Consider the following 18,895-nt stretch of genomic DNA (forward strand, 5'->3'; position numbering starts at 1 on the left):
ACATACAAAACACATGGAATTTACAGCGCTACTCTGCCAATGTTTTAACCAGGAAAATGGAGGGCGGGGGGGTGGGGTGGGGGGGGAAGTCTGGTACTTTTTTAAAAGGAAAATCTTCCCATGATCGTTGTAAAACTTACTTGACAAGTGTCGTGATTGACTGATGTGTTTCGCCTTTGTTTTCTTGCGAACAATATCCTTCACGTGTACACTCACTATCCATAACAAATGAATTAACACATTTTTTCCCCCTCTTTTTTCACACAGTGGTGTGAATGTTTGCGTTCCAAAAATGACCCTGAAAAGGAGGGACTCATATGTACAGGCTAGTAACGATAACAGCAGTAAAGCCGTTACGTTGCAAAGAACAGAGTTCAGATAATTTGTACAGATGCAAAAAAAAATGAACAAAGTGTTCCAGGAGAGCAGCCGCACTAAAACAATAATTGCACTCCTGATAAACATTCAAGAAGAGTTTTGATCTGAGAAAATTTAAAAAGTGAAAACCTGAGAAAGCCCGAAGAAGGTTCCTAAAATTAATCATGCAAATTGCTTGAAGAATTTGCCGCAGCAAGCACACGAACTTCTGCGTGTGCTTGCTTTTCAGAAACACTCATTCAGTCACATTTTACTTGCATGAGTATCTGCAAAAAGTGAATTTCACACCCGTGTGCACAAATATTTGAAGAAAATGAATGGCAGATCCATAGCTGTGTATTCATGCAAGGGAAGTCCATGCGCTAATCTAATCAGTCAATTTACACAATGCCATGAGACAAATCTGCCCAATCACAAAGAACCTAAACATTAAACCATGAGTATAAAGAGAGATCCAGTTTGGGGCAGTTCAATGGGAGATGGTAATAAACTTTGCCAAAATACCAGTGAGGATGTCATACCAAATCAAATTAAAAAAATAAAATTAAGATATCCCACAAGCAGCAAAAGGAGTTAATTTCACTGAATAAAATATTAATTGTGAATTATTCACTCAGCATTAATATTTGGTTTATAATTGATACTGAATAATTCATTTCTGCAACCACGGAGAAATCCATGAAATGCCTTATTTACATTTTTAAATATATCTTAAGTCTTAGTTTTATAACGATTTCAGAAGCCTGAGAGATCTAAATTATCTTCTTATTCCAGAAAATTTATCAGAGGACTGCATCAGGAAGATCCCTCTCCTGCAACCGAGAGGTTCCCCCCAGAGAGGGAGGGTGAGTCCTTTTCCCTTGGCCAGTCTGCCTCAGCAGATTCAGAACCATACCTCATCTTCTGATCCCCCTCTTCTCATCCCCCCCCTCCAATACTTGCTTTCCTTTTTTATGTTACATTATGCAAATTAGAGTGTTCTTTGTTTGTTTGGATTTTTTTTCTAGCACTCTGGTCTTCCGTATATTTTTGTGTCCTTACACAAGTGATGCTGAATTTCTCATTATTTACCCTGCTCTTTGTTAGCCAGTGTTTGGATTGGGATGAACAATAAACAATGTATTGGAAACTGGTTTTGCATAGTGTGAGAAAGAAAGCACCGGACTTGTTCAATAAAACACCGTGGCCATGATGAGATCGCCAAAAAGTGAACAGAAATGTGTCATAGAGACGCTGCTCTTCTTTTATCCACACGCTTATCTCTGAGCAGAACTGCTAAGGATGGCTCTTGTGTCTTTCTGAGCTTCTCCAAACTTCTCTTCTCTGTACTGTCATCTCAGGACATCCATTTACTGGAACGAAACCTGTGCAAACCCAGGGTGAGCACAGTCCAGTGCATACGGTACAGGTATGTTTGGAGCTGGCATTCTGCACAAAAACTATTCCATTTTGGACTTAATGCCAGTCCTTGGTATTATTCACTTTTCCTTATAAACTGGCAAAACCCACCATGAACCCAGAATGGGAAGCAATCAATTAATATCCAAGGGCAATGATTCTGATTTTCGGTGTTGGCCACTTTTGGGTTGTCTCTTCAACAATTAAGCACAGCAAATATCCAGGGAATGTCAAAGGGATAGCTATACCTCTTTACTGATTTCCTCACCTACTTCCTGTGTGTTTTTCAGATGAAAAAGTAGGGACCCATTTTATAAAAACAGCATCATGAGTTTGGGGCATAATGTGATAAGTGAGGAATTAGTAAAGGAAAATACACAGCGGTAAAGTATTTCCCTCTGAGATGCCACTTTAATGCTTTGGTGGCTGAGACTACCATCTCTTCTGTCTATATAAATATAAAAACTTAAAATTAGCCAAGCTTATAAAGGAGGAAAAATCTTGGAATTTTTAATGCAAATGGCTGGAAGCCAAATATTGTATTTCTCTGTCTGCTACAAAATACTCCGTTTTCGTAGAGAGAGCATTTCAATAGTGTGTTTCCAGTTTCCCTCAAAGGCAGGACAAGTAATACCTTCCTTATGCCAGTAATATCAGGTTCAATTCCTCAGTGTTTGTGACATGTTCAGATAACACAGTGATAAACCACACACAAAGACTCTTTTTATCAGGTCAGGTTCTCACTGACTTCGATTGAAGTTTGCTGTGATGAAGATGGAAACTGAATAAAAAATACGACCTATTATAAATAACAATTCATTTAAACCTTTTATTTAGGCTTATTTCATGTAGATTCCTCACATCTATGTGGTATGATCTCAGGAATGTGGGCTGGATTTTTTTTTTCTCTTCTTTTCTTTTCTCCACCTCCTTTTTTCCATGCACAATGCCCAGATTAACGGAGCCCTGAGTTATCCAAGGGTTATTATAATGCACTGAAGTAATGAATAATCATTTATGAGCAAAAAAAAAAAAAAAGACCAGGAATAACTGAGGGATGATGCTTGAAGTGGTCTGTCTAAATCATGCACTTGGATTATTTAAATATAGGTTTATAATATTTAAAGACCCTTTTGAATTGAAGGACATTAATTTCCGAGCGAAGCTTACAGCTAACGCTGCTGTGCCACAGTTTTGTGTATCAGATGGGGATTTCAGGTGAAAATACAGTTTGGGGGAAAGGCTGTGTGCAGCTAAAAGATATTTGCCCCCCCTAAAGGAATGGGGAATTCTGTTTTAAAATTGATGCCACTAAATATCCAAGATCAAGAGTGCAACGGCTGTCCCCTCTGCCCAGTACGAGCCTGAGCTTGACTAGGTCGAACATGATGTGAAACCATGTGTGTTACAGATAAATGCTTGCTCCGGGGGCTCTCTCCCATCATCAGACTTCCTTTTTCATAAGCTAATTATCCTCCAAAGTGCACGAAAAGCTCTTTTGTCTTTGTCACAGAAGAAAAGCCACCATATTTCAAGGTCCTCGTTCCAAGCAGAGCTACAACGATGGCACGTGCGAAGTGAATCCATCCCCTTCCAGAGGTGCAAGGTTTCACCTCTCAGCAGCATCCCATGAAGAACGCGGGGGAGACACAGACACCTGGGGTAACACCATCGCAGCTGATGCTGGTTGCTAGAGGGAGAGCCCTTCAGCAGCAAGATATGCCTCCACCAAAAGCGTTCTTTCATAGCAGATGTTGCTCTGCTTTGACGACATCTGCCTGAAGGACGATGAGGCGCTTCCATTTATCTGCAGTAGAGTAAGTCATCCTTGTACCTGAATAAAAGCATTCACTGCCTGGTTTCAGACAATTTTAAAGATTTTTATCAACCCCCCCCCACACACAGTGAAGATATTTAAGTGAGAGAAGTTAAATGTACCAGAGGGCTACAGATTAGGAGAAATTCTATGATTCTATGAAATTTCACTGCTGATTTCACTATTGCCCTGTCAAGGCATTAATGGCAATGGCCGTGTAGTAATTATTTCCTTTTTTATATAATCAGAAACTGTCTCTACAGTTGCTTCACATACAAACATCTTCTGTGGATGTATTGCTCTCAAGATAAGGCATATTCCTATGTATAACACAAGATAGATCACAGCACAGAACCTCTCCTTAACCTTCTCATCAATCATTTTCCCCCTTTTGTTTTCTCCGCCTCTACACAGTTTCTCTTCTCCCAAATCAAATCACCTCTCACCCTCACCTCTCTTTTGGTTATCCCATCTCCCTGCTCCCCTTTATCATCACGTTTTTCAAGGTATTTAATCCCCAAAGCATAGAAAAGGGTAGGACTGAGCCTTTCGAGTTTTCTCTTCAAAGCCGCCTGGCACAAAACCTGTGCTTATTTGAAAAAAAGCAAATAAAAGGCTCCACAGGAACTCTAAGATTTTTTTTTCAAATAAGTGGCACAAACCAATAAGAGAAATGCCTAAATCACACTTCCAAATGACAAAAATACTCAAAATGTTTTATATTTCCAGGATTTTCTAACAGCATTTGCCAATCTTTTGAAATGTAGATGAACATGAAGGGAAATATTTTGAAAAAGAGGCCCCCAACTTGAATGCAAACTTCCATACAATGCACAGTAGGTTTTACAAAAAAAAAGATGTTGTAATCAGTCAAGCAAACAGGGCACGTAAGTATGAACTCGTAGGGAGAAGGGCCAATGCCCAGCTTATGCAAAGTGGCAGCTTCTCACTGAAAAAGGGTCCTGCTGCCAGCGAAGATGATGGGTGAAATAAGCCTAAATTCTGTTATCAGCAACAGCAGCAACATCGGTATAACACTACAGGATTGCTGGAGCTGCTGTACAGGTCTGACACTTCTCATGCGCCGTAAACTTATAGAAATGTGCTTAATGAGCAAAACTGAGTGCTTTTTGCACTTACCCTTCTCATTCTGATTGATGACGAGAGGGCTTGAGCACCTCTGCTGTGAGGACAGGCTGAGAGAGTTGGCGTTGTTCAGCCTGGAGAAGAGAAGGCTCCGGGGAGACCTTATAGCAGCCTTCCAGTCCCTAAAGGGGCTCCAGGAAAGCTGGGGAGGGGCTGTTTGCAAGGGCATGTAGCGATAGGACGAGGGGCAATGGTTTTAAACTAGAGCAGGGCAGGTTTAGATTAGACATTAGGAAGAAGTTCTTTACACTGAGGGTGGTGAGACACTGGGACAGGTTGCCCAGGGAGGTGGTGGAGGCCCCATCCCTGGAGACATTCAAGGCCAGGCGTGGTGAGGCCCTGAGCAACCTGATCTAGTTGAAGATGTCCCTGCTGACTGCAGGGGGGTTGGACTGGATGGCCTTTAAAGGTCCCTTCCAACCCAACACATTCTATGATTCTTTCAGACTTTTTACGAGACACCTTGCACTTGAGCACTGAACTTGCTCTGGGGACCTGCATCGGGTGCCACTGGGCTCCCACTGCTGGGACAGGAGAGATCCCTCCTTTCAGATCCTTCTTACCCATCTCAGGCCACTACCCGTAGTCTCCACGACACTCGTTTGACCTCTGGTAATGATTTTGAGGGACCCCAGAGGAACCCCTCTGAAGGCTGCTATTGCTGCAAAGCTGCGTGGAAGGAAGTACATTATCCAGTGGTCCACCCTTGAAATGGCCCAGATTTGACAGATGCGAGCGTCAAAACCCCAAGGACAAACACCTCATAATATAAAAGTAACTTCCAGAATGTCAGCCAGCAATTTATTAAGTATTCAGAGATAATTAAGGTAACTTTGAGGTTGCTTTGCATTATCAGTTTGGTTTTTTTCTCTTTTTAATCAGAAAGTATTTATATATAAATGGCTATTCCATCCTGTTCTGTCTTCCTGTGTTTCAAATTCCACGAGATACACAAAATAGCACATCATGAATTAAAAACAGCACCAATAGGATATGAAAGTGTTAGCAGACCATACTCACAGTTCCCTATTGATTTTCCCTCCAATAGTATGAGATTAATAGGACAAAGGGCACTAATGCAATACAATGGAGATCTCACAGTTAAAATACCAGACTATTACATTGTAGTAATACCTAACACTGCTGTATCGAACTAGTGTGACGTCTATATAATATGATACAACAGTATGTGATGGTACATTAAGAATGCAAGCTAAATAGAAGTTGGGGGTTTTTTTTATGTTAAAGAAAACAATATAGTCCTGCGAATACTGAGCAGGAAGGGAAAATACTGAGGATTAAAATAAAGGAAAATACCTTTACATTTAAGCCCACTACAGCGGAGAAGCATTAACTGAAGTTATTTTCTGTGGCTCAGTTTTATTATTTCTAAAGATGAGCTGTAGCTGCTGGGACTATTATCGTCGTTTATATGGTTGGGGCTTGTGCAATGTTTCATTGTGAACAGAGCACGCTTTTCACAGCCATGAGCCGGAGTTCGTTACAAGAGGGTTTCTCTCCGTTATGAAAATCCGTATTGACTTAGCTGCAGAGCTGGCACCAAAGCGAAGCCAAACACAACCCAAGCAGGGCTTCCACCCTTTCCCACCACAAATACCACAAGCAAATTGTTATTTTATGACACTGGAAGAGAAGGATCCTAGTGCCTAGTTTCCAGCCATGTGGCTAACGTTACGCCTACAGTTTTCACACCTGGGCACAGAAAAGAGTGAGAAACTTAACAACTCTCAAAACCTAAATATTAGCATCTATAATTGGTTCTATGTGGGTTTTTTTTCCAAGTTTTTACTCAGTAGGCCTGTTTAGGAAATTGCTTTCACTTATGTGACATGAGGAGTTCTGATAAGGTCAGTATTTTCCTAGCTCAACAAGAGAGTTTAGAAGCTGGTCACCATGAACAGGTTTCACTGGATTTCCCTGTATGCATTTACAAGTCAAACTCAACGTGATTATGTGCTTGTGCTCAAAATGTGTGATACAAATACTTGCTTATGTTGGAGAATGGCCAAAGCCCAGGCACGAAAGATCAGTGTCAGTGTACCATCAACAATATCAACAACTACATTAAAAAGAAAATAAATGCCAGAAATTGTTTTACCGGACACTTTTTCACAGTGCAATTTTTTAAAGTCGTCCAATACTTCCATTACTCTCACCTTCTGATCCGATAAAACCACTGTTGTCAACGAAACTGTCCACAGGCTCCAGGAGTCAAAGAAATAGATCTCCATATAGAGATTTGGGCTGGGATTGTATTTATCACTGTGCTGTACATGTTTGCAATGTGCCGATGCACACATTGCCGGCTCTGGAGAAACATTGAACGTGGTGCTGGAGCCTTTTCTGTAAAATGTTATCACAATATTCTCAGCTAAAGAGTAAACTTTTTAATACACAATAAGGAAAAGATCTGTTAACTACTTTTAAATTGCAAGAACACAGCATCCTGTCAGAAGTTAAACATTAAGTGGTTTTAAAGAGCCTATTGTGCAGCTGTTTGGGGACGCTTGTTTAATTTCAATAAATGTCTTAACTGACTGTAAAATAATAATATTATATTATAAAGCTATTCACTGTAATAAGTGGGCTTGTGACAACAATATCGGCATTTTAAAAAGTTCTGAGCTGCCACATCATCCTGCTCTTTGAAGAGGAAAAGAGAGCCTCCCTGTAACTCTCATTTTCAGCTTGGTCATTAGTTTCATAAACAGGATGAGCAAAATAAGCACTTTTAGGTATAATTATAGGGCAAACCTATCTTAGGCTGGGGAGCTGGAAGTATTCCTGCAATGGTATCTAAATTGCTTGGATTCAAAACACTGTCTCGTTAATTCTGCTCGAGGGGAACGAAGCAGGGTAGTGTATACGAAGCACAGCTGTATGCACGCGAAAGGATTCAGAACTCACTAATCTGGATGTGATCATACAAGTTTAATGTGTCACGAGCCAAAATTCACCCAGATCTTTGAGTTCGTGAATGGTGATACATGCGTCTTCTAAAGGGGACCCAAAGGATAAGCAACCACAGGTAATTGCACTGAATCAGTATTTTTTTCTGCATAGCTATTACTGTACATAACTCATATTTCTATATATAGAATCATAGAATGGTTCAGGTTGGAAGGGGCCTTAAAAATCATCTAATTCCAACCCCCCTGCCATGGGCTACGACAATTGTAACAACTCCACAACAACCGTTGGAGGCTATGGCCATCAGTTTGTCTCTTATCTGAGGAAAGGTGGGAAAAGATTTAGGAAGCCAAAATGTCCACTTTTTTACATTTGGGTTAAGGAATCCCTTAATCCCCTCCCATATCAGGGAAAAATGGAACATTTCAGTTGCTGATGCTATTACCAGCCTGCCCCACAACACTTAGTCTCCGCCTTTGGCATCCAAAGATGAAGGTCACCTTTCTGATGGATTTCAGAAGATCTCGGCAGTGCACAGACTTTGTTTGTGTCTCACTTGGGTGCTAGGACTGTTTTCCCCAGCAAACACAATTATTTCTTATTGTATGGAATATTGTGTCAGCTCAGAAACTAAATTAGCTGTTACCTGTTTTAGCAGAAGTGCATCTATCCCGCTCTCCTTCCACACACACCCCTCCCCCCAGTGTGGAATTAATGATACCAAATAATAAGAGAAGAAGTTAAATGCCGAAAAATTATCTCAGCTGTGTGATGGCTGGGCTAGCAGTGTGTCTGATCCTGCCCAACAGTTACTGCATAGAGAAGAGCAATAGTAATAATTAGAGGGGCAGAGGTTTTTAGCACAGAGATGGCTTATTTAACACTGAGAGGAGAAGGAAAAGGTCAAGACTGAGTGAAATCAGAAGGGCAGAGTGGAAAATTAATCTGATATTCCTGTTTGCCCCCTCCCCCCCCAACAAACGATCAATGAAAAAGAAAGTAATACAAAGTAAATTGAAAGGAAATCTTTTTAATGCAGTGCATCGGAAATGGCAAAGTTCACACTGTCTTACCATCAGACTGTGAGAGCTTGGCACAAAAAATAATTCAGCAGGATTTTTTCAAAGGACTGAATAATTTTTGTAGGCTTTTAACATTTTCTGTTATGCGGGCAAAGTGAGCGCGAGGAGGAAAATCAGAGCCGGTGTCTCAGGGCAGTAATCTGATTGCCTGCAGGCATCAGCCACGTACTGATGTGCTTTACCCCCGTAACCTCGCTAAGCTGAGTAGATGCGTTGTGGTAGGTAAGATACATCAGTTCTTTAAGACCGCAGGTGTTAACATCCACCACTAGAGCAAGCTACCCTAGTGAACTGATTAATGGGCCAAGGAACCACGAGCTTTGCCTCTTTGTTGTTACTTAATCCAAGAAGTGGCTACGTGGTAGGAGCTCCTTCCAAAGGGGCTCCACACGAACCACGAGCGCCTCCAGTCCTGGTATCCAACATTCCCTGTTCCCAGCCTCAAGCTTATCTGTCCGATATTTAAAGACAAAGGATGGAACACAGCTCCTTAAGGCAGCTTTGACCAGCAAAATCTCAGGGTCAGTGCTGCCCGTGGAATAACCACAGAAATCAGCTTAACAGATCATTTCATTGACTGCAGGATGATCGGGGTAAAATTAGTCAATCCTGATGAGGGAGTCACTAGAGATATGTGTTTACCTTTCCAGCATTATAGTGTCTGTATTTGAAATACCTCCGCTCTCAGGGCATGCCTACTGTCAGACCATATTAACGACACCCTTAATCACCAGGTTCTCTGTATTTCCATGCATATCTCTCTCTCTGGTATTTTTAATATATCTTGCTTCTGCTTTCAACTCATCCACAAAGCTGTCAATTTTCTGAAATGCTTCTCTCACTCTCTCCTTCTCCATGCACGTCTACATTTCTGATGATATGTGGATAACTCAAACGAAAGGCTGAGCATCCTGTTTTACAAGTGAGAATATTCAGTATTGCCAGCCCGTTTTGGTACATTTGAAGCTGTTTAAAAACTTGGTCTATTTGTGTGCAGTGCTGTAATGAGGTCTCATGGACAGCAAAAAACCCACCACACGTACCTCTGAGGAGCCACTCACAACCTCAGCTGATGCCTCATTTTAGGCTGGGGTCCTGGACTTTTTGTTCCTTTGTAAAATTACATTTATTTTCTTCTCATTGTATTTGCCCTGATTTTTTTTAAACATTTCTACTACCAGTCTCACAACCTTTGCCTTTTACATGCTGCCAAAAGTACATCCATGATATTTAGAGGGAGCTGATTTATGGATGAATTATAGCAGATTAGATGAATAATAAGTGATTCCTAGCAGATTGACACCTTTTCTTTGCCTTTGCTGAAAAGATATTTTAGGTTTATCCCCAGCCTGCAGGAAACCTAAATATCTCTAAAAGGCAGAAGGACAACCAATATGGTAAAATCTATATGGTTCAACGAATCTTTTTTCCTCAACGAGTCTGGGCACAGCGGGACTCTTCTGTTTTGTTTTGTTTTGTTTTGTTTAATTATTTCTTTTCTTTATCTTTCTTTTCATCCAAGAGGGGAAATCTGCTGGTTGGCATCCCCTTCAGAGGGCATTAGCCAAACGTGCAGGTCCCTGTCCCTGCCAATGTCCCTGCTGGTCTCTGCTTCTAGCCCTCCATTGAACCAATGCTGCTGTGAGCTGGGCCTCTGCGACCTGCAAGAAAATTTGTCGTTTACCATTTACTGCCCAGGAAATCAGTTTGGGTGGGCCACATGATATGAGATCACCCCTCTTTTCAATCTCAGCACCCCAAAATTCAGGCCACTGTGGTTTTCCCTATTTACTTCTTTGCTCTCTGGAGACCTCCATGAGGTGCGGGGGAAATCACCTTAATTTTTAAAAGTTTACACCTTATCCTGCCTCTCGGATTGGTCTGTTTGCTCGGGACATGTGGCTGGTGTTGGAATAGCTGTAATATTTCAGGAGATAGGTCATAATTTCACATGGAGAATATAGGCTGAGCATAGATGAAATGCTGGAGAATCAAAAATTGTCTTCCCTAGCAATTCACTTGAGTAATACAGGTCTGGATTCTGAAGGTGCTTGCATTGGTTTCAAGTATTTAATGCTGTTTGGGATTCGGTCCATAAAGAGAGAATAAATAGGTAGATAGGCAGAGTTATTTTTTAGAGCTATCTCCCAAGCATCATCTGTCCTTTACAGAATCCAGCAGGCTAAATAACAGTGTCGATAGAAGGACAGTTTTTGTTCTCTAAAGTAGGAGAAACTCCACAGATTACTGTCAAACATCAATGAATATATTTTCTCCTCAGATTCAGCAATCTTTTTTTAAAATCTGTGAGAAAAGCTACAAAATGATTTTGAAGCTAATGTCCTAAGGCACACACGTGACAGCACATCTTAATTGTTTAATACAAATGTGTTTAAAAGCTTGACATTGGATTATATTTTTGTTAACTTGCCTTCAGAAGAGGTGCACAAAGGTGATTTTTCCTTTCCTCCCTAATATTTTGAATTTTGCACCTGGAAGTTGATCTCTGCCTTAACAACCTCAATTTTCCTGAAAACATTCCTCGGTTTCTTCTCTCTCCCGACGTCTATGCTGAAGATTGAAATACTCTAGCTTTTCTTAGCGTATTTGTCCCTTGTACACAGAATCTTTACCTAAATTCAGCTACAGCAAATAAACCACAAGCAATAATTAAATAATTAATATTGACATTAAAATTCTTCACTCTTCAGCCTTCCATGCTGCAAGGGGAGCAATGGGAACTGCCATGGCGAGGAGGCAATACTGTATTTTAGTGTTATTGTTGGGGCTTTTTTTGTTTGTTTCTTGTCAATAAACTTGTGATAAGAGCACTTAAGTCACTTCCTGTGCTGAAAAATCAGGAGGAGATTGGGTGAAAAAGTTAATATTCTGAAGTACACAGGTCACGCTGAATTCTAAAGCCAAACCTTACAATAAAGGTAAAGCAAAAATATTTCTACTAAATATTTTTTATGGGTTTCTTGTTTGTTTTCTTTTCATTTATGGTATCATGAATAAAGAGATTGGTAAAACTGTATTGTACTTCCCTTTATTGTATAAAATGTGGACTCCGACAACATTATGCAAAGAGGAAATATTGACGTATTTCAGTTTGTTAAAAAAGAAACCATATAAATAAATAGATAAACAAAATCATGGTGGCAAGGAGAATTGTTAATGATGTGATGTCAGGGCTTACATACTGATTTAGTGCCTGGCACATCATGTTCTGTACCTCTCCAATGATGCATTTTAGACATAATTTTTGAATGTAATGCAGTACAATTATACTACACATCCAAAAAATAACAACGTTTGGGAAAAACTCTGTTACCATTTGGAAAACATACCAAATGACGCCATAAACATATAAGGAATCGGATTTTTTTGGAGTGCTTTAGGTGAATAAATGCGATGTTGTATGTGCCACACTTGCAGTTTTTACTGTATGAGCAGATTTCTACTATTGACGAGTGCTCAGGAAGAAGATAGTCCTAAGTCCTTGGACAGTGTGCACTACCTGCTGTTGACTCTCTTTCATGCATCAGCCTAGGACCATGATTAAAATTTATTTGGTGAGCTGTCCGCTATGGAAATATCTGGACTTTGTGCACACATATCACAATGGGGCCCAATCCTCTTTCCAGCGAGATTAACTCTGCGAGATCTCCTGGGCCGGGCACCAGGCCCTATATAGCAATAAAGTCATTACTTATGACTGAGAAGTCACCACTCGTTACCGAAGACACTACCAGCTTACAATGAATAAACTGTGGACCCTAGCAAAACTGGAAAATGATTCATGTGATCCTGAACTAAAATGATTATAACACTTAGCCATGATGCAGCTCTACACATCCCTGAAGTGATGAATGAAGATGAATTAATTGCTCCTTCCAACACCCTGGGAGGAGAATCCTGTGAGAAAGCCACTGAAGGGTCATCAGGGTGGAGGAAAACTGGAAGATCCTTCTACAGAAATCCTCCCTTGGGGACACCTTGAGCTGGAAGAATGATATTTCTCCCTGGAGAAGGGCAAGGATGGTGCCTGAAGATGTGTGGGAACACCTTCTTTCCCTCCAGCCCCATGTCTGTACCAGTGCCCACTGGTACATAGGACTGAGTTATAAGACGTATTATCTTTCCTTAATAATTCCTGAAGGGCCAGAGAGCAGCAGACAGCCTATGGTGACAATTCCTACGAACCTATCCCTCCATTTCTCCTCCCAGGAAAATGAAATCAATAGAACAACTGGTTCCCCCTTCTGTGACATAAAGACACAACCACGAGTACAATGAAGCCCCACCAGAGGCGTTTAGTGATGAAAGCTAAATGATGAGCAGCTCTCCCCGTCACGATCACGGGGAGGAGAGCACAGGCACTGAAAGGACTTCTCCAGCCTTTTCAGGCAAACCATAGCCAAGCCAAGAATGAAAAACTGCACTTGCTAAACTGAAATTCTTCTGATGCATTGGCTCAGACTCACCCCAGCACATCTCTGTTTGACTTCCTGGTAAAACAGAAGGCTGAGTCTAATGGTGTTTTTAAACGCTCTTTGAAAATTACACTTGAAAGACACCTCCTTCAGTATTTTTCCCACTCCTCAACCCTCAAACCAGAAAAAAAACAAGAGCCATGAGATAAAATCCCAAACTAAAACAGAATACGTGTCCTGAAAATATCTGTAGACGCTTTCTAAAGTTTGAACTGTTCTCTCTTTTTCTACTGTAGAAAACATGCTTGTTCCACATGTGTAAAAATTGATTGTACAGCACCCAGGGCTATTAGCCTTTTATTCCTGTAGCATCATGCCAACACGTATTTGAAATATATTTTTTTTTCTAATATGCTCTGCTTTGCTCCTGAGAACAATAATAACCCAAGCATCTGATATTTAAAGAAACAATAATTCTACGGGTCTGATCCACATTGCAGTTCTGGATATGCTAACAACTCATTCATTATGTAAAAATGCTTCTTTTCATTATAGCTATTTTTCTATTTTTAATAATCTGTCAGCACCTTCATTCTAAATCCTGAGTACCAGTGGTTTGCAGCAAAACATCTTCAAAAATACCAAGATTTTTGACGTTGACGGAGAGAAGAGTTTGCGGAAGGCTAAATGGATATAAATACATGAAGGCAGGCAGTCTAGTGTGGGTAAATGGTTGGGAAAAAACCTCTTTGCTGGGTGTAATCGCAGTTTTGCTTTTTGGGAATGCATAAAGGTGAAATAAATTCGAGCTGCACAAATTGCAAGTCTGTGCTTTGTACCAGGGGCTATAGTGACACATCCAGAGTAACTATCCATAAGATTTTTCTTTTATCACTAGGAAAACTGTGAAAGCTTGATTTTCTTCTTTCTTTCCTCAAGGTACGTCAGCAATACCACCACTGATGCCAATGGTGTTATACTAGTGTAAAATTGAGGTGAGAGAGAGACAACCATCATCCTAATTTATTCCTTCATGTCAAGACATTATTTTCCTTTTAGGGCTCAGTCCTACGGTTCCCCGGCACGGCAACCACAACCAGTAGTACTGTGCCTGGCTAAAGGTTACTCGCAACAAAAAATTAAAAAGAGTTTGTTTCTTTGTCTTTTTTAAAATGTATACAGAAAACCCACAAGCCTCTTTGCTCCCTTTTTGTCCCCACAACTTTTTCCAGTACCAGAAATACAGGCTTTGTTGCACGCTGCGGTCAGCCTGGAGAAGCAGGAGTACACCGTCAGGAGGATGGCAGGAGCAAAGAAGGTGGAAGCAGGAACATTTATATTCAGATTCCCTTCTCCTTTTTATGCCCGTTCAATTAAAAACCTACAAAACAGCTGGATTAAAATACACACATTGCTCACCCACCCTGCCGGGCAATTAAGGATGAATAAAGTTCAAAGTTCACTCTCCTATCATAGTTATTAAAGATATCCTTCCCATAAGTATTTATTTCCCTTACGGAAAAAAAAAGGGAAAAAAATTAAAGAAAAGGGGAAAAAAAGAATACCAGCGAGATCTATGAAGCCAGGCACTGTTTCATTTCTGATTCCGCTTGCACAAAACAGACGAATCCCACTCTCACCAGATAGGGTGGTTTCATGTCATAGGTGAAAAGAAAATTGCTGTATTTTTAAGAAGAGCAGCAATGGGTATTTCGGAGATGCTCGGCCGAGCCCGGGTGCGTACAAGAGGGACAGGTTTGTCATGGTTGTCTCCAAGCACACGGCATGGAGGGCTGGATTTCTGACTTTCATAGCATCCTTTCTCGGAGAAGACACTAAAGCATTTCCCACCACATACCTCCTTATGGACAATTATGGTGTGCTCGTCACCCCCTTTTGTTTTTCCTCCAGAAGATGCCTCAGGCAGCATCTCCCTTCCCCTCTGCTGAGCCAACAAGGACATCCTCTGCTGTTCAGAAATGACTGACAAAGGCCAAGCCCTGAAGCCTTTCCTACGTGCAAAATCCCCACACTGCCTCTGGAAATTTCACCTAAGCAGCAATGGCAACAGTCACGGGTGAAAAACTGTCATCAGGATATTAACGAGCTATTTTCTTTTCACTGTGAAATAGGCCAGACACCGAGGAAGGGCTTACCGTAGAATAAGGTCCTGCATCCTATAACCATCCGGTAATAATATGTTTATTAATACAGGTATCCTTCATGCCATTTCTTTGATACGTCTTCTGTTTCTAGGGCAAGGATGTTCTTTTAAAACTGCCAGCCCTAAAATCCCGATAGTGTGTTACAGATTGCCTGGTGTTTATTGTAGCTGTAAACATTTAATGACTGATGATTAAATGCACAGTGAACTTATTAAAACCTGAAAGATTTAATTAAATGTACTTGGCAGGAGATGTAAATTTAAAATTAGTTTTAATAATTCTGCATGAAATGTAACATCTCTTGAATAGGTGCATCTAATCATGAGAGAGTTTGGGGTTTTTTCTCCTATTTTTAAATCTTAAGTTTTAATCCACTTTCCTGTTTCCCCTTCGAAATTATTTAAGGGGAAAAAGTAGAACAAAAATTGACAAATAGGCCAAATAATAATACATGCTCCTGGCAGGACCCGTGATAGGAATCATAAAAATATTCCTTTAATGCCACTTAAGAAATATCAGCAATATTTGTTTGAAGAAATAACATTACCGCAAACGAGAAAACTAGCAACTAAACCAAACAAGGCATTTTTGCTTTTTAGTTTGTTCCCCCAGGTTTTGGCTTGCACTAGCTTCACAGGAATAGTTGATACTAGCAGTGAAAACACATTCTTTATTCAGTATCTTCTCATTAGAGATTACTATGTGGTGGAAAACACATCAGCTTCCATCGTCTGTATCGCATTGCTCCAGCTTGCCCGGAGTCAGTGTAATGTGTAATTTTAGTAATGCGGCATCATTAAAATCCACCTATTTCAGGTTTAGAGGTTCTACCTACATTCTGAAGCCATGGATAAATCAGTACCTCCTCGTTATCGTGTATGAAACACACACATTATTATATTTGATTCAGTTTAACGCATAGATGCTCTGATTATGCATAGTATTTAACACGACTTTTGCCGAAACTCTTATTGTGTATCATGCTTCTGTCTTATTGATTTTCCTTTTCTGTTTGGCCATCGTTAGTGCTCACATATGCTATATTTTGCCTGGGACACTGACTCCCCCAAGGGCCAGCATCCCTACCAGCTTCTAGATCGGAACCCTTTGGAGCAAGCAAGTTTTAGATGTGATTAATTTATCCCCTAACGGCTTACTTCAAGGCACTAACAAAAGCCGAGTACTAAGCTAAGAATAAGAACGATGCTAATTTTCTGCAGTAATTGAAATACATAGACTAGCTTTGACTCTCTATACCTTGTTTCCCAAGTGCTGAGTCCTCAATTAACACTTTCCTAATCGCCTCCCCTTAGTTTAGGAAAAGGTATCCCTTCCTCCCATCCTCCTCTTCAAATGACATCTTACATAGCAGAAAAATCAAACCAGCATTATAAATAACTTATTTACTGTGTAATTAATTCCTTTTCCGGATTGCATCCCTGTTTAAACGGAGGCGAGCGGAGAGGTTTCCAGCGTGCGAATGGGGGGGTGCACGTTGCACACCAACGCTGTGGCTTCTTATTTACATGTTGCTCATGTTTATGCAAGTTAAAGACAAATACAGCTGCTGATGCCTTCCCCGGCAACCCCAGGCACCGGCCAAGCTACAAAAAGCAGCCACAACCAAGCTCGTAACAAAATTTTCATGGAAAGCGAGAAGCGTTAATAGCCGGGGAGGGTGTGATGGGAGATCTGTGTGATTTTCTTTGAAAAAATAGCCGACATTTTCAAAAAACAAATACCGTATGTTCATTTCAGCTTCTTCGGTGGCTTTCATGTTATAGGAATATTTGCTGGTGATGAAAACGCCACGGAGCCAATCAAACTGCACTGCTACACAGCCCGCCGCGCTCGGAGCCCGGTGTTTAAAATAACCCTTATGCATTATTCATTAAGAGTTGATGTTTATGCAAATTACAGAAGCATGTGCCCACCTGGCCATCATGGGTTAATAACAACAACAACAACAACAACAACAACAACGATGATGATAATACAAAAAAAAATACAGGCGCAGCCTCTCCCCAAGAAACTATCAATCTTTGAGCCATCCCCAGAATCTATATACAATCAATGATAACGCTCCTTCATTAAATGCATCCAAGAATTGCAATCCTTACCTGGTTAGCTCTGTAGGACCCTCAGGTTTTCTGGATGAAATAACTGACTGTGCACGCAACCAATAAAACTGAACTGAAAAGCTGATTAAGGGCACTTACTTAATGCAAAGCCACTCACTGAATATTCATATGGTGCCTGTGTTTATGCAAATTAAAGCAAAAGAAAGCCCAAGGGGATTGGTTGCCATAGCCTACAAACACTGTGAACAGCAGAAAAATAGAGAATAGGAACAAATAAATCTGTGAAGGAGAGCAAGCAGTATAGTAAAATATTTAAAGACTTACATGAATAACAGTTTTTAAAAGCTTTATCTAATCACACCATTTTTAGGTCTATCAGGTATTTTTCTACAATGTGCGATTCTGTAATTATCGTCATCGTACAAGAGAGTATCACTAATGTTTGTCAGCTTTATTTATTCTGTAACTGTGTAAGCAGAGTCCTTAAGCATATCAAGCAGGTGAAAAAATAATTACAACAAGAAATTATATTTTAATACATTAGGAACAAAACCCACAGGCTTGTGTTACACTTTATTAAGTCTTTAATTTGAGGCTGCCTTCTCAAGTGAAAGGATAGAGAAAAGTAGAGTGTGCCAGTGGGAGCCCACTAAAAAGGAAATTTAGCTCCTTGCTATCTTAATTTAGATGTGTAGCTGCTTCATTCCAGATGCAGGCTCGCATGTGATATAGCTAATATTATTCTTGCACTGGGCTTTTTCTCGGTCTGAAGAAATTTTGAAAAGACCTTGCTTTCTTACAACTAAAAACTAAAATACATGTGAAATTTACATAAAATGCTACTTCTCAAATCAGGTTCAAATATACCGATTCAAGTTCTTAATATGGTAATCAGTAAAACTGATAATGCTTTTCTACAATGACATATTTTAAAATCTGAAAGATACAGTATATCAGCATTGCCATTTCCCTGGTAAGCAAGAATATATATATATATATATATATATATATATAAATCCTACTCTTCTGTAGTATATTACATTGTAACCTTTTCCATTTATTTCTATCAACAAATTACACTTTCAGGAGAGCTTCCCATTTGTAGATAAACGTGCATAAATAGTGCCATTGTTATTCAAGTTTTAAGACGGATCAGATGAAACCATCTCATACAAGATATTTGAATTATGGATCAATAAGTACATCTGGCTTTTAAGTTTTCTGTGATTTCCACTGATATCTATTGGCTGCTGTTAGCAGATAACTTTTCAGGTGAAAAAAACCAACAACCACCAAAACAGAGCCCAGCAGAAGCTGCTCCTCCATGGGCACACAAGAACAGGGATTGCTGGCTTATAGAATCATAGAACCGTAGGGTTGGAAGGGCCCTCTGGAGATCATCTAGTCCAACCCCCTGCCAGAGCAGGGTCACCCAGAGTAGGTGGCACAGGAACGCCTCCAG

The 18,895-nt window shown here is 40.3% G+C and overlaps 1 protein-coding gene across 4 annotated transcripts in view; it reads right to left on the reverse strand.

The window, feature by feature from the left end:
* The window catches only part of LOC134508228 (uncharacterized), a 123,899-nt gene extending 106,303 nt beyond the window's left edge, over nt 1–17,596 (reverse strand). For all 4 annotated transcript variants that reach the window (XR_010069010.1, XM_063319506.1, XM_063319505.1 and 1 more), the window contains exon 1: nt 17,473–17,596. The gene's annotated coding sequence lies outside the window, so the exon portion shown is untranslated. The remainder of the gene's footprint in view (nt 1–17,472) is intronic.
* Between the last annotated feature and the right edge of the window lie 1,299 nt (nt 17,597–18,895).

This window comes from Chroicocephalus ridibundus, chromosome Z (genome assembly GCF_963924245.1).
Source record: "Chroicocephalus ridibundus chromosome Z, bChrRid1.1, whole genome shotgun sequence".
In the NCBI taxonomy this organism is placed as follows: domain Eukaryota; kingdom Metazoa; phylum Chordata; class Aves; order Charadriiformes; family Laridae; genus Chroicocephalus; species Chroicocephalus ridibundus.